At 35.2% G+C, this 14,535-nt stretch overlaps 1 pseudogene; it reads left to right on the plus strand.

Annotated features, from left to right (window-relative positions):
- Nucleotides 1–359: 359 nt before the first annotated feature.
- LOC149560823 (putative protein phosphatase 2C 26 pseudogene) lies at nt 360–1,249 on the plus strand (annotated as a pseudogene).
- Nucleotides 1,250–14,535: the final 13,286 nt, after the last annotated feature.

Genomic DNA, 14,535 nt, shown 5'->3' on the forward strand with positions numbered 1-14,535 from the left:
TTTATCAACAAATCATAGAAGAAAATTAACCATTTATGGTATAGGGGATAGTCTTGTAGAGAAGAGTATCAAGTAAACGAGATAAATATGTAAGGTTTTCCTACCTTGGTGTAGGCATACTTCTAGTCCCCCAATTTTTAATCTTCAAAAGTCATCTCTCATGAAAAGAAATTCCCTTAATGTGTCCAAATTTTTCTAACATGTTCTTACAAGGTTGAATTGGTTTGGAGATCGAAAATGCAAATTTCCAACTTTGATCACTTCAGGATTCGATTGGGATTTACAAAAAAATAAAGCTTTGAAAATGCTTTGGCTGAATATGATAAGGACACTCCAGTAGATGGAGGAAGGTAGCAGCCATGGTGTTTGGAAAAAGAGCCATGAATGTTAGGAAGCACTGTAAAGATCTTGAAGACAATGTTAAAGTCATCAAAGCTAGTCTAGTTGATGTTGGGGCTATCATTTTTTGTTGGCATGTAGCTCATTTCACATCCTAATAAGGTTGATAAAGGTGGAGAAGATGCACTTTTTTTTAGTAGCTATAATGGAGGCATTCTTGCCATTGCTGATGGTGTTTCTGGTTGGGCTGATGAAAATGTCGGTCCAGCTGTCTTTCCTAAGGAACTAATGGCTAACATATCATATAGCCTTGATGACAAGGTGAATGGCAATCCCCAATCTCTATTGCAAAAGGCACATGCAAAAACTTGCTTGATTGGTTCAACTACAGTAATTGTTGCAATATTGGGAAAACATGGGACACTTAAAATTGCAAATGTTGGAGATTGTGGACTCCAGATCTTGTGAAAAGGAAACATAATATTTGTTACGTCTCCACAAGAACATTACTTTGATTTCCCTTTCTAGTTGAGCTCTGAGATTGTTGGCTAGACATATAAAGATGCAATGGTGTACAACACTGATATAATGGAGGGCAACATTATTATCCTGGGATCAGACGGGCTTTTTGATAATGTTTTTGACCATGAAATAGAGAGTGTGGTTAGTAAGTATCAAGGTTCTGATGTAGAATTTGTTAAAAAGGTAGCACATGCATTAGCAGATCTTGCAAGCACACATGCAAGGGATAGAACATTTGAGTCACCTTACTATTTGGAGGCTAGAATGCAGGGATATGATATGCCAATGTGGAAGAAGCTACTCGGAATGAAATTTACAGTCTTCTTGTCTTGTAGAAGGAAAGTTGGATGATATTACTATGATAGTGAGGATGGTGGTTAATGCATGAGCCCTTTTCATAGAACCCGATATGCTTTTACTTGATGAACCCACTAATCACCTTGATCTACATGCAGTTTTATGGCTAGCAATATATCTTTTAAAATGGCCAAAAAATTTAATTGTCATCTCACATGCAAGAGAATTTTGTGAACATGGTGGTTATAGTTATTTTACATTTACATGGACAAAATCCAATAGCTTACAAGGAGGACTGATACATTTGAGAGAATTCAAGACGAGCATCTCTGTAATTTGCAAAAACTTTTGAATCAAATGAGCATACAAGGGCTCATATGCAGGCTTTCACTGACAAGTTCATTATAATGCTAAAATAGCATAGCCTATTCAATCAAGAATTAATGGATTGGATTTTGAGTGAAAAATTGTGAATTCCAACTTAATGAAGATGTGATTTCAAAGCCAATTAGAATAATTTTGAAATGGCAGAATTTTACTCACTATGGCCATTTTCCACCGTCATTTTAGGTGCATCATATGAAGCTAGTGAAGAATACCAGTTATCAGTTAAAGAATGTCATGTGTCAAATGGACATGCGGGCCTCACAAGGTAAATTCAGATTAAGCTTGAACCATGTTCTTTCTAACATTTTTGCATGGTTGAAAGGTTTTGTGCAGCGCATGGGCATGAATGTGATGAAGGATGAGCTTCCTCCAAAACTTGTATATGTAATATATGTAAAGCTCTCTTCATTGTAGTGAAAATTGTATGTTAGATTTTTAGAATATCATGGATTTACAAAGAATGACAAGATTGTATATGCAAAAGGACCATTAATAAAATGTTTCTTTAGTGCATATCATTCTTTATCTAAGATTTGGAATATTCTTGGGTTATTGAAAATTGCAAAAGAAGATAGGGATTGCCAACAAACTGATGACACAATTGAGAATTTCTTAGTGGAGGTTAGCATTAGTGATGATGATATGGATCAAGACTTCAATGGAGGTAAGATGTTAGAATAAAATGGAGTGTGCAAGCAAGATTATAGATAATGATGCTGTCAAAGAGGCTTTTATTTGATCATCTAACTAGTGGGAGGACATTATATTAGAGAAAGCTTATACAAAGATTGATTATAGCAGAAAATGGTTCTATTGCTAGATATTCTTCTCATGAGTTCTGAACGAGGTGACAAGGCTTAGGTATTTAGCCAAAGCTTGGGCACCTTAGATTTTATTGAATCATTCTTGGAAAAATTACCTCAACATGGAAAGAAAGATAAATGCTGGAGACAGGAAAAGAATGGTATAGGCTTGATGGAGGCCAAGAGCAAATGAAAAATCAGCAGGAGAATACAAAAGCAATCCTACATGATGGAAATGAAAAGACAACAGTTAATCCACTTGGTTCATTACCAACTGACATCACCTTTATAAAGTGAATACTTGAGAAGCATAGCTCAAGTTGGATTTCTAATTATCATAAGCATGAGACCCTTCTTCAGGGGAATGAAGATGAAAGACTTTCCAAAAGAAAAGCAGGAGATGGTGTTGGTGAATTTCAAGAAATTTGTGGAATCAGAAAAACACAAACATTTAGTCAAGAATTCTATGGATTGGGTGGAAGTAACTAACTACCTAGTTGAGCAGAATGCAAACAACATGGAATTTGCATTAGTGCTGCATAAAAGGAAAAGTTTTGGAAATATTTGAAATAGATTTAAATATGAAAGAGAAACTCAAAAGCTGTGAAGACATTAAATGTGAAAAGTCATAAGTAAGAAATTGAAAGGTTAGTTTTAGTAACTGAAAAGTCACTGACAGAGAAATTGAACAGTTGCTACGAGGACAATAGTTATGAAATTTTTTGAGATGGATTGAGGCAGGCCTTTTTATGCATATAGTCAGAGAACTGGAGTAGAGGTGAGGGAAAATTGTTGATGTAATAGACTTGATGTTGCAGAGTCAATAGGAGAGTGTTTTATGTCAATAATTTCTGTTCCATTTAGTTAGCCTGTTGCTCCTATGCATCTTTCTTTTAAATCTGAATTGCAGGAAGAAAGGAAGGATGTTTTTTTCTTTTTGTAATGAGGATATGAATTAATCAGAGTAGGATGTGCTTTATGAGATTTAGGGAAAGATTTAGGAGAAGTTCTTAATCATTTTATTTAAATTTTTGTAGATAGTTACTGGGTTATGAATTCATAGGATTTGTGGATTCCATAGCTTGGGTTGTAGATAAGTAAGTATTTTCTTGCCTGAATTAAGTTCTAGTTAGGCTTAATTTGGTTTGTCTCTTTTTCTCTTAGGTTAAGAGCATACCCCGCATTAGTTTTATGAATAAAACATAATTCCTTGAACATCATTCACATAGGGAGTTGTACCTACCAATTTAGAGAGAAGTCAATAATTAGAAGATGGCTTTTCAACTGTTGTAAGCAAATGTTGTTCAACATTTGGGCATTGAGAGTCATATTGTCACAAGGAACAAGAAGGACAAATCTGTTTACCAACACTTGTCCCTGTAGAGCCTAAAGTGAAGTGAGTCCTAATGAATTTGTTAATGTTGGCCCATAACTAAGATTTAGCCCTATTGATTATAGGATTTAGTTGATCCTTAGGCTTGTCCCTATCTTATGCTTCCTTGTATTAAGTTTAAACCCACTTGATATGTTCCTTACCATTAAGAACTCCAAAAAGATGACCTAGATGGGTGTACATCATGTAAAGATTACCATGGGATGTACTTGAGGAGTTGTATTTTAGTAGTGTGATAATGTTTTATGTAATTATTTAATATTGGGAAAAATAAATTAAATGCCCAATATTGAATGTGGGGTCAATGGGTTAGATAGAACATGTTTTATGAAATATCACTTGGTGGTTTTTTGGGACTTTCTATTATATAAGCAACCACAAGGGTATTTGTAGAGACAACAAGAAAAAAGGGCAAAAGGCAAAAAGGAAAGAGTTGAGTGGGACAAGGTTTGATAGGTTAACCAAAGGGATAATTTATGAAGGTTGGAAACATCACATTAGATATGTGGATTCATGCTTTTTCACATACATTGCTTGGTTATAACAATAGATTTGGAGGCTTCCATGGTTGTATTACAATGGTTTTTTTCTAAATAATACATGATGATGGATGCTTTGGAGGCTGGGTTTTTCTCATCAATGAGGATTTACTAGGGTATATCTTGTGTCACATTTTGTGGGTATGTTGTCTATTCTTTTACATGTAGATTTTAATTACATATTTATTTTAGATCTATTATAGGTTGTGTAGAAACAATTATATGTTTCTGATTACAAGTCTCCTTACAAGTGGTATTAGAGAAATGGTTTTATTATTGCAACCCTAGATTGAATTCATGGGATTGCATGAGAGGTTAAAAGATTTGGCAAGATATATGGGTTTCATAGGTTGTTTGTTGTAGATCTGAGGGTTTTGGGTAACAGTTATGATGGGATGTTGGCATATTTTTGGTATGTGAAATTTGTGGTGAGAATAGTTTTTTTTGAGATTTCATTTAAACGATGATTTTAAGTGGGAGCTTGCACAAATGATCGAATATGTAAAAAAAAACATCACCATTGGATCTAGGTTGGCTTTTCCATAAATTTTGATATATAATATGCCCTAGTTTGGCTATGTTGATAGAGAAATACAAAGATTTTTAGTTTCAACTTGTGATAGCCGTCAAATTTAATCCTATCAAAATTTTTATCTCAAAAAAAGTGAAGTTTTTTGCATTGAAAATGATAAAATAAATATCTTGATAAAATGACCATAACTTTCATTTTGAGTATTGGATTGTGGACTTCTTATAGTCGTTGGAAAGGTAATTCAAAGCAATATAACTTGGTATAGGTTGGATTATATGATTTTGACATTTTTTCAAGTTTTAAGAGCTTGAAATTCAGATGTTATTTATTTTGAACACATATTTGGGCATAACTTAGGCATCTAGAGTCAAATTTTAGACTTTGAGTAGTTAGTAAAAAGCTCTTAGAGTGTTCTATACATTGGATCATATTTGGTGTAGGTTTGGTGTGATTCATTTGGTGATGTATCAATCTAAATGGTTTATCATATATATTGACTATGGTAACATTGTGAGTTTATGACATTGTATATTTTAGAGATCCAGAGCTTGATGTCATTGTATAGTTAGTTCATATTTAAGATTGGTCTCATGGTAATATGATTATCGATGTTTAGTCTAGATATATATGATGACTTGTTGGATCTAAAAGTTGTGCAGTGTTGTAAAAGGTCTATACTTACAAGTTACATTTTTGGCTCAATTATGAATTGTCTTTGCCCATTGATCTTTCATTATTGATGCATATTTAGATTAGTGGCTTGTATTTGGGATGTTTATGCTTTAAGTCACATGATTTACTAATTTTTCTTCATAGAGAAGGGATGAGATGTTGTTACTAGGTACAATCATGGTAGAAGATTATGGTTGACTATTTTATGCTGATCGGTTAGAGACTCTGAGAGTTCGTTGGTTGGTTCATGGATGTGATCATGGTGCAATGGAATTTGGCATGACATGATTGGATATACAAGTACTTTATTGGTTGGATTCTTGATTTTTTTATGGTGGTATATCATCTTGATTTGAGGATCATAGTTATTTAGTTTATTTTGAGGAGTTCATATTGTGCACTTTGAGTTATTTAATTGTTTGATTCCTTGGTTGATTCTCATGGTTAGAGGATGTTTTTTCATCATGATGTCATGGATAGCTTGGATATATGGTTTAGCGGGATTCTGTGGTAGTCATGAGGTGTAGTATAGGACTGGTTCCTAGTTAGGTTTATAACTTCTTGGTTTCACTTAGTAATAAAACTTTAGTTATGTGCATGTAGACCTAGAGGATCTTCATGTAGGAGATGGATGTTATGATGCCATGGGTGAGTCAGTACTTATTTATTTATTGAGTGTTTACAGATGTTGGAGGTTTGTCTTAGATCCTATTGTTGTAGAAGAATATTTGACACTTGTATGGTGCACTAGTTATCTTCATGGTATGTGGAGATGGTTCTTCATGGTGTGTGGAGATGGTTACATCTTGAGGACTTATAGTGTTCTAGGTAAATTTGTGGTTTACAGTTTCAATTAATATGTCATATTATGTTCATATGGAATATGTTATATCTTTTCGTTAAGACCATTTAGATCATATTGTCATGTTTATATTCCTAATCCCATGGTTGGAACTTTGACATTGATCTTGGTTTTGTTATTTTTTATTGATTTTTCTTTTGATTGATTTGTTATAGGTGCTCATGAATACTTAGAGATGGTGGTGATGCTGATTTCTCCTAGATTAGAGAAGTTTTATGTTGGGATAGTTGATGGTTTCAACAGGAAGTCCAAGGGACATTCACCTAATTTGGACTTGACAGGAGATTGTTCTTAGACAATTCTTAGTTGGAGACTTGTATATCTTGATGTACATTCGCATTCCCCACTCTTGGTCTACTTGACACTTTTCTACTTGAGAGATGTAGACCACTTTTTTTTCTCTTGGGTACATTACATTTATGCTTGTCTTTCATGGATATGAATCTTGAGCTATGATACACAAGTTAGTTCTAGAGGGTTCATTTGAGAGATAGTTTAGCATTGGTTATCTCCTTGTTCATATGTTGTTATGCTAGTTGAGTTTGGGAGATGGTTTTATATTGGGCATATTCCTTGGTTTAGGAATTATTTTAGGAGTTTGATCTTCTTGTGAGAATATTACATCCATGATTAGTTATATGGTATGATTTGGATGTTGTTGTGGCTTCTTGGTTAGGGTTTCATGGAGGAGATCATACTTGTATAGTTTACATCTAGAGGTGTGTGTAGAAGGACATGATACAGGGTATGATTTGTATGGTTTCTCTTTGGTCTTGGTTATCTTTGTGGATGTTTGGTTTCACTTACATTAGATTTTAGATTGGTTGGATATTGTGATCACTAGTTTGTGTTCATGTATGTCATGTGAGAGATGGAATGGTTAGTCCTTTATCTCTTTCTTTTGTTGGTTGTGGAGAACTTAGGAGAGTGTTGGAGACTTGTTATGAGAGTTTTTATTGTAGGTTATTGGTTTATGTGTTGTGAATTTTATTGATACTACATGGATTCACTTCTTTGAGATTTTGTGAGTGAATTGGTTATAGATTTGACATTATCATTTTCAATGGAAAATTCTTGGTGTATATGTCATAGGTATTGCTTATGAGGCTTGTGATTGTAGGTTATAGATCAGATATGTTGATGATGTGAGATTCACTTGGTATACCTTTGGAGGTGTGGATAGTTGGATGGGTAGGCACTTGTTGTGGGTGCTATTTGAGCTATGGATTCTTTCACAACTAAAAATACATGGGATTACCTTTGGATCAAGTGTTTGTGCTTGGCATTTCAATTGGTATAGGATTATGATTCTTAAGTGATACATTGGGTGACTTCATTCATGTTTAAGATGCTGGATACTTTGATTTCATTCTAATACTAGAATGGAGAACATGATGTACTTTGACCCATGGTGGTAGATGTGATAGGAGGAATTGTCTTCTTGATCATCTATGTAGTTTCTTTATATATGAAGTAAAAAAATTATACCTATGAATATGTTGCATCTGGCTTTGTGTTCTCTATGGTTTCCCTAATTAGTGCATAGCCCTTGTGTGCATCTCTAAGCATGAAAGTGTTGAGTTGAGTTTATTGTCTCTTACTCCCTACCTTTCCTACATTAGGTGGTATCAAAGAAGGTTTATTTCTTGTGACTTGGATCATGGAGAACCTAGTTTAATTTAGTTTTAGGGTGGAAGATCTAAAATCTGATCTATAACTTGTTGAAGTTTATGATCTTGCAAGAATAGTTGTCAAAATGGTTTTAGTATAGAAAATGTGGATAATTCTATAATATATATTTTGTGATAAATTGTAGTGAGGATTGAAGCCATGGAGATAACATAGAGAAAATGTGTACACCTTGAGGATGTTAGTGATGACAAAGAAACAATACCTAGCCCTACTATTGAACCTAAGTTTGAACAAGATGAAGATAGACTTTTGAGGGTTTTGTCTAGGGATAACTCTAGACCTATTATGGAAGTTACTTGTTATGATGGAAGACTTGAGATTGATGTAGTATTGGATTGGATCAATGAGATGTATAACTAATTTGAGTATGAAATAACTTTGGATAATAAGAAAGTCAAGATAGGAGTCACAAAATTGAAGGGTCATGTTTCACTTTGGCAGGATCATTTTCAAACTGAGAGACATAAAGGGGGAAAAGAAAAGATCAAGATATAGCAAAAGATGATCAAAAAGATGAAAAGAAAGTTTCTCTCTGCATATTAATAAGTTAATTTATTGAGGAAAATTCAAAATTTGAGGCAAATGAACATGACTATGAAAGAATACACCAAGGAATTTTACAAGCCAAATTTCAGATCTAGACATGTGACTGGTGAAGTTAAGAAAGTGGCTAGATACCTGAATAGTTTGAAGATATCAATTCAAGATGAGATTAGTTATGTTAATATGGATATTGTAGAGAAAGCAATTAGTATGCTCTAAATGATGAAGAGAGATTGATAAAGAAACATGATCAACAAGGAAGTAGAAGAGGTGGTAGATTTCAAAGAAGTAGAGCAGAACCTATGGAGAAAGTAGTAGATCTGACAACACAATACAAGATAAAAGAAAATTGGAATGGAAGGAAGAACTTGCTAGTAGAAGAGGTGATTACTCTAGAGGTAGCTATCCTAGTTACTTTAGTAATAATAATAGTAGAAAAAGAGAAGAAAGATCTTGGTTTTAAGGTACTTTTTAAAAATGTGGTGAAGAAGGGCATAGAGCCTTTGAATCTACTAAATCTATAAAGAAGATTATAGGTCATAATAGAAGAATTTTTTCTTGTGAAGAAGTTTCTAAAACACCTAATGAATGTAAAAATTGTGAGAAATTAAGGTTGGGAAGAATCTCGTGGAAAGAAGAAATTGATGGAGAACATATTTTAAGAAGTTTATTCAAAATTAGATGTAAAATCACTGGAAAATGTTGCAAGATAATTGTTAACATTTTTATCACTATGCAAAAATAGGTAGAGATGTTAACCCGTCTTTTCCATCTAAGGTGGTAACCACATTTCATGATGCAGGAGCATCCAGAGGTATAAGGGCAATCCTGTGTCACCCAATAAAAATATACTTAGACTTAGTTTTTGTTTCATGTGTTTTCATTTTTAGATACCCATTTGGGTCAAATAAAGGTTCCAACTCTCACAATTCCACTATTAGTGTTCTAGGTTAGAGTATTTGAGCATCGTAGGATACACAAAAATACCTAAAAAATAGGAGTATATAATTGAGCCATCATTTTAGTGAATTAGGAGGTGTAAATTGGCCAGATGATTGCAATTGTAATTTAGAGCATTCTAGAAAAAGAATCAAGTCAAAAGTCACCACGGTTTGAAAGTTATTGCAATTTTTTAGTTTCTGGAGACCTCCTAAGAATGCTTCAAAATCAGATTTAGGGCATTAAATGACTTCATACAAGGCCAAAAAATGGGGAACAAGTGAAGCTTCTCCATAGGGCTATAGAGAACTTTGAGAGATTTTCAAAAATGTAAACAGTTTGTCAATCAAAGTTACAGTTCAAAAGTTATGCCTCTCGAAAGTTCGGTTTCCATTTTTGGAATCTTCCAGTTTTGCGCCGACTTCTAATGCAGCTTCTAGAACCTTCTATTTGGTCGGTGGATTCCAACTATCACTTTCTAGAATGTAGTCCTAATCCTTAACCATTTGGGGTCTATTTAAGGACATTTTTGGCATTGTAAAAGGCAATTTAGAGTGGAGTTTGAGAGAAGGAACTGGGAGAAAAAAATTATCTCTTGATTTCTACTATTGTAAGCCCACAGGGCATGTTTTGAAGTTTTTTTTCTATATTTTGCATGTAATAGAATATTTTCATTGTCAGTAAAATTTTCCCTTTCCATTGTGTCCATTCTGTGCTGGGTTGTGTCCCCATCAAGTGGTATCAGAGTGGGTTTTCCTGAGTGTGTAGACAGAGCACCGACTGTAAGGCAGTTTGCACTAGGACTGTGTGGTTGTGGGTTTGAATTAAGAAGATGCCTCCAAAAAGAGAGTGTGGTGTAAGGGCTAGAGCTATTAATACTAAGGAGGTTAGAGCCCTCCAATGGCAAGTCCAAGCATTGCAGGAGGAGCTCCGTAGGGGAGAAAATGTTGTTGTAGGCGACAAAAATGAGGAGGACAATGAAGAAGAATTTGGACTAGAAGGGGAAGTTGATGGGGAAGTTTTGAATCAAGAAGAGGAAAGGCTTTGTAGGGCCATTTCTAAGTTTGGGAAAATACCTACAATTGATGTGGGTGTATTTTCAAGAAATCTGAAACCAGATGAGTTGATTGACTGGATCAATGAACTGGAAGAGTACTTTGAATATGAGGATATCAGGGATCCAGATAGGGTTAAGTTTGCAAAGGAAAAATTGAAGGGCCATGCAAAGATGTAGTGGCAAGAGGTTTAATTGGAAAGAAACAAAAGAGGAAAGGATAAGATCACAAGGTGGGATCGCATGGTGGACAAATTGAAGAAGCAATTCATTCTTGTTGACTATGAGCTTGATCCATTTAAGAAGATGCATGGGTTGAAGCAAGCAAGAAGATTAGTCCAAGGATATGTGGAGGAGTTTTACCAACTTTTGATTAGAGTTGGGAATGTAGAAGCAAATAAAGAGAAGGTTGCTCATTATATCAATGGGTTGCGACCTAGCATCCAGGAGGAATTAAGTCTGGTAAGAATGATCAACATTGAAGAAGCATACGAGTTTTCCCTATGAGTTGAAGAGAAACTAAATAGAAGGTTTGAAGGAAGAAAAAGTGGGTGCAGTCAAGGAGGAAGGGGTAGTGGTAGGTCATCTGGAGGTTGAAATAAAACCCAAAAGAAAAATGAAGATGTGGGTACCAGCAGAAACCAGAGGAATGAGGGTTTCAACTGCTCCCATGATCAAGACTTTGGAAATCAGAGAGGAAGAGGTAGAGGACATGGGCAAGGAAGAGGAGGCTTCCGTGGTATAAGTTTCCATTGCAATGAAGGTGGTCACCATGCCTTTCAATGCCCTCAACATCAAGGGAGGATAGATAGGAGAGTTGAAGGCCAAGCTAGGATTGCACATATGGATGCGAATGCACAGTCATCACATTTAGAGGATGCAGGAAGAGGAGAGGCTTTAGTAAATGAAAGGGTCTTATTAAGTGTTGAGATTGAACCAGGACAAAGGAGGAGTCTATTTTTTACTAGGTGCAAGTGTGAAGATAAATGTTGCGATGTGATCATTGATGTTGGTAGCACTGATAACTTGGTATCAGAGGAGATGGTCTCTAAGCTAAAGCTCAAGAGGGAGAAACACCCCTAGCCCTATCAAATAACTTGGGTGAAGGATGATCATAAGGTCTTGGTAAGTGAACAATGTTTAGTGAAGTTCAAAATTGGGACTTACCATGATGAAGTTCTCTATGATATTATTTCAATGGATGTTTACCATCTATTGTTGGGTAGACCATGGTAGTTTGACAGGCATGCTGTACATGAAGGTCATGCAAACACATACTCTCTAACAAAGGATGGAGTTTGCCACAAACTAAAGCCAATGAAGAAGGAAGGCAAAAAGGTATGTAGCAGTGCTAGGATTTGTCTTGTTGATGGAAGGAAGTTTTTATATGGCATGAAACATCAGTGCATGTGTTATGCTTTGATTCCTAGAAAAGATAAGGAAGGTAGTAGTGAAATACCATTTGAATCTTTAGATTTATTAGGTGAGTTTGGAGATGTCATCTCTAATAATGTTCCAGAAGTATTGCCATCGGTAAGGCAAATCAATCATCAGATAGATTTAATCCTAGGAGTTAGTTTTCCTAACAAGGCTGCTCACAAGATGACTCCTACTAAAATTGAGGAGCTAAATAGACAAGTTTAGGAGCTATTGAGGAAGGGTTTGATTTAGGAGAGCTTGAGTCCATGTGCAGTACCTGTAGTACTGGCACCAAAGAAGGATGGAGAGTGGAGAATGTGTACATACTCTTGAGCTATAAATAGGATAACCATCAAGTATCAGTTTTCTTTGCCAAGGATGGATGATATTATGGATTGTTTGAGTGGAGCTCAGTACTTCATAAAGATAGATCTCAAGAGTGGCTATCACCAGATATAGATATGAGAAGGAGATGAGTGGAAAAATACCTTTAAGACCAAGGAGGGTCTTTATGAGTGGTTAGTCATGCCCTTTGGATTGACGAATGTCCCAAGAACCTTCATGCAGCTTATGAATGAGGTACTTAAGAAGTTTTTGGGAAAATTTGTTATTGTCTATTTGGATGATATTTTAATTTTTAGCAAGACTTTGGAAGAACATTTATTGCATATTCGTAGTGTCCTTGAAAGATTGAGGGAAGAGAAACTATTAATTAATTTGAAGAAGTGTATCTTTGCAAAAAGGGAGTTAGTCTACTTGGGGTTTGTTATATCACCTGAAGGTCTTAAAATGAATCCAGAGAAGGTAAAAGCCATTTCAGAATGGCCTACTCCAAGATCTACTACTGAGGTAAGATGATTTCATTGTCTGGTTAGTTTTTACAAAAAATTCATTAAGAATTTTAGTGGCATATGTGCACCCCTGATTGATACAATAAGAGGGGATAGACGAGAGTTCAAATGGACTACAACAGCTGTGAGAAGTTTTGAATTGCTGAAGAAGAAGGTGACAGAACAACCTGTGTTGGCACTTCTATATTTTAGAAAGGTGTTCTAGGTGGATTGTGATGCTAGTGGCAGTGCTATTGGGGCTATACTGAGCCAAGAAGGTAAGCCTATTGCATATTTTAGTGAAAAATTGAATGATGCAAAGAAGAAGTATTCTGTTTATGATCAAGAGTTCTATGCAATAGTTCAGGCCTTAAAGAAATGGAGACATTATTTATTGCCAAAGGAATTTGTTTTATATATTGATCACTAGGCATTACAGTACCTAAATATCCAAGGTAAATTGAACCAAAGGTATATGAAGTGGGTAGAGTTCTTGCAGAGTTATACATTTGTGTTAAAGCATAGAAGTGGAAAATCTAACAGGGTTGCAAATGCATTAAGCAAGAGGCAGTTGTTGCTTATAGTTATGCAGGTTGAAGTAGTTGGGTTTAATGAACTCAAGAATCTGTACCCTCAGAATCTTGATTTTTCTAAAGCATGGAAAGCTTGTAAAAAGCCTATTGCTGTAGACAGAACCAAGTGGCTAGACTATTTGTTTCAGGATGGTATGTTGTTTAAGGGAAGCCAATTATGCATTCCAAGGAATTCCATGAGGGAAAATCTAATTAAGGAGAAGCACAGTGGAGTGATGGCAGGACATTTTGGTCGAGACAAGACCATTTCCATTCTTAGAGAACATTATTTTTGGCTGTAGATATCATAGTATGTGAAGAAGTTTGTAAAAAGTTGTCAGGTTTGTCAAGTGGCCAAGGGATTTAGTCACAATACTGGACTATATCAGCCATTGCCTATTCCATCAAAGCCATGGGAGGACATAAGTATGGATTTTGTTCTTGGATTGCCAAGGACACAAAGGGGTAATGACTTAGTATTTGTGGTGGTTGGTAGGTTTTTCAAAATGGCACATTTCATTCCATGCCACAAAACTCATGATGTTGTTCATATTGCAAACTTGTTTTTCAAAGAGGTAGTGAGACTACATGGTCTCCCAAGTGTTGGATACAATTATTAATTGTGTATTGTCTTTAATGTTACACAAATGTCATATCAGCCATCAGAAAGAGTCTATCAAGCTTAGACGGTCAGCAAAGCAATTTATAGTGACTACCGAGCGTTCCTGAACATTACACAGAAAATTAGCTCTTACCGAGCTCACTCAGGCATCAAAGGATTTTGTAGCAGAAAGTTAATGTTAATCTAGCTCCCAAGGTTAACAAAGGGAAAGTCAATAACTATCAAATTCACTCGATCATCGAAGAGAAAGTTAGCTTTTACCAAGCTCACTTGGTAAGCGAAGGAAGGTTAGTGTTTACTAACTTAACTCAGTCTCTGAAGGAACTTACAAGGTTTGCAGTGTTTACTGAGCCTCACTTGGTTAACACTGGGGAAACTATTCTAGAGCAATGTTTGCAGCCGACTAATTTAATATTTTTTAGTTTTTGTAACTTGTAATTGAGTTGACTTGACAATCTGTAAGGTATATATGAAAGGTCAAGTTGTGAATTCATAAGATGCAAAAGTTTTGATGCATA

Source organism: Cupressus sempervirens, chromosome 4, assembly GCF_028749045.1.
Source record: "Cupressus sempervirens isolate cs-2001-9-10 chromosome 4, ASM2874904v1, whole genome shotgun sequence".
Lineage (NCBI taxonomy): Eukaryota > Viridiplantae > Streptophyta > Pinopsida > Cupressales > Cupressaceae > Cupressus > Cupressus sempervirens.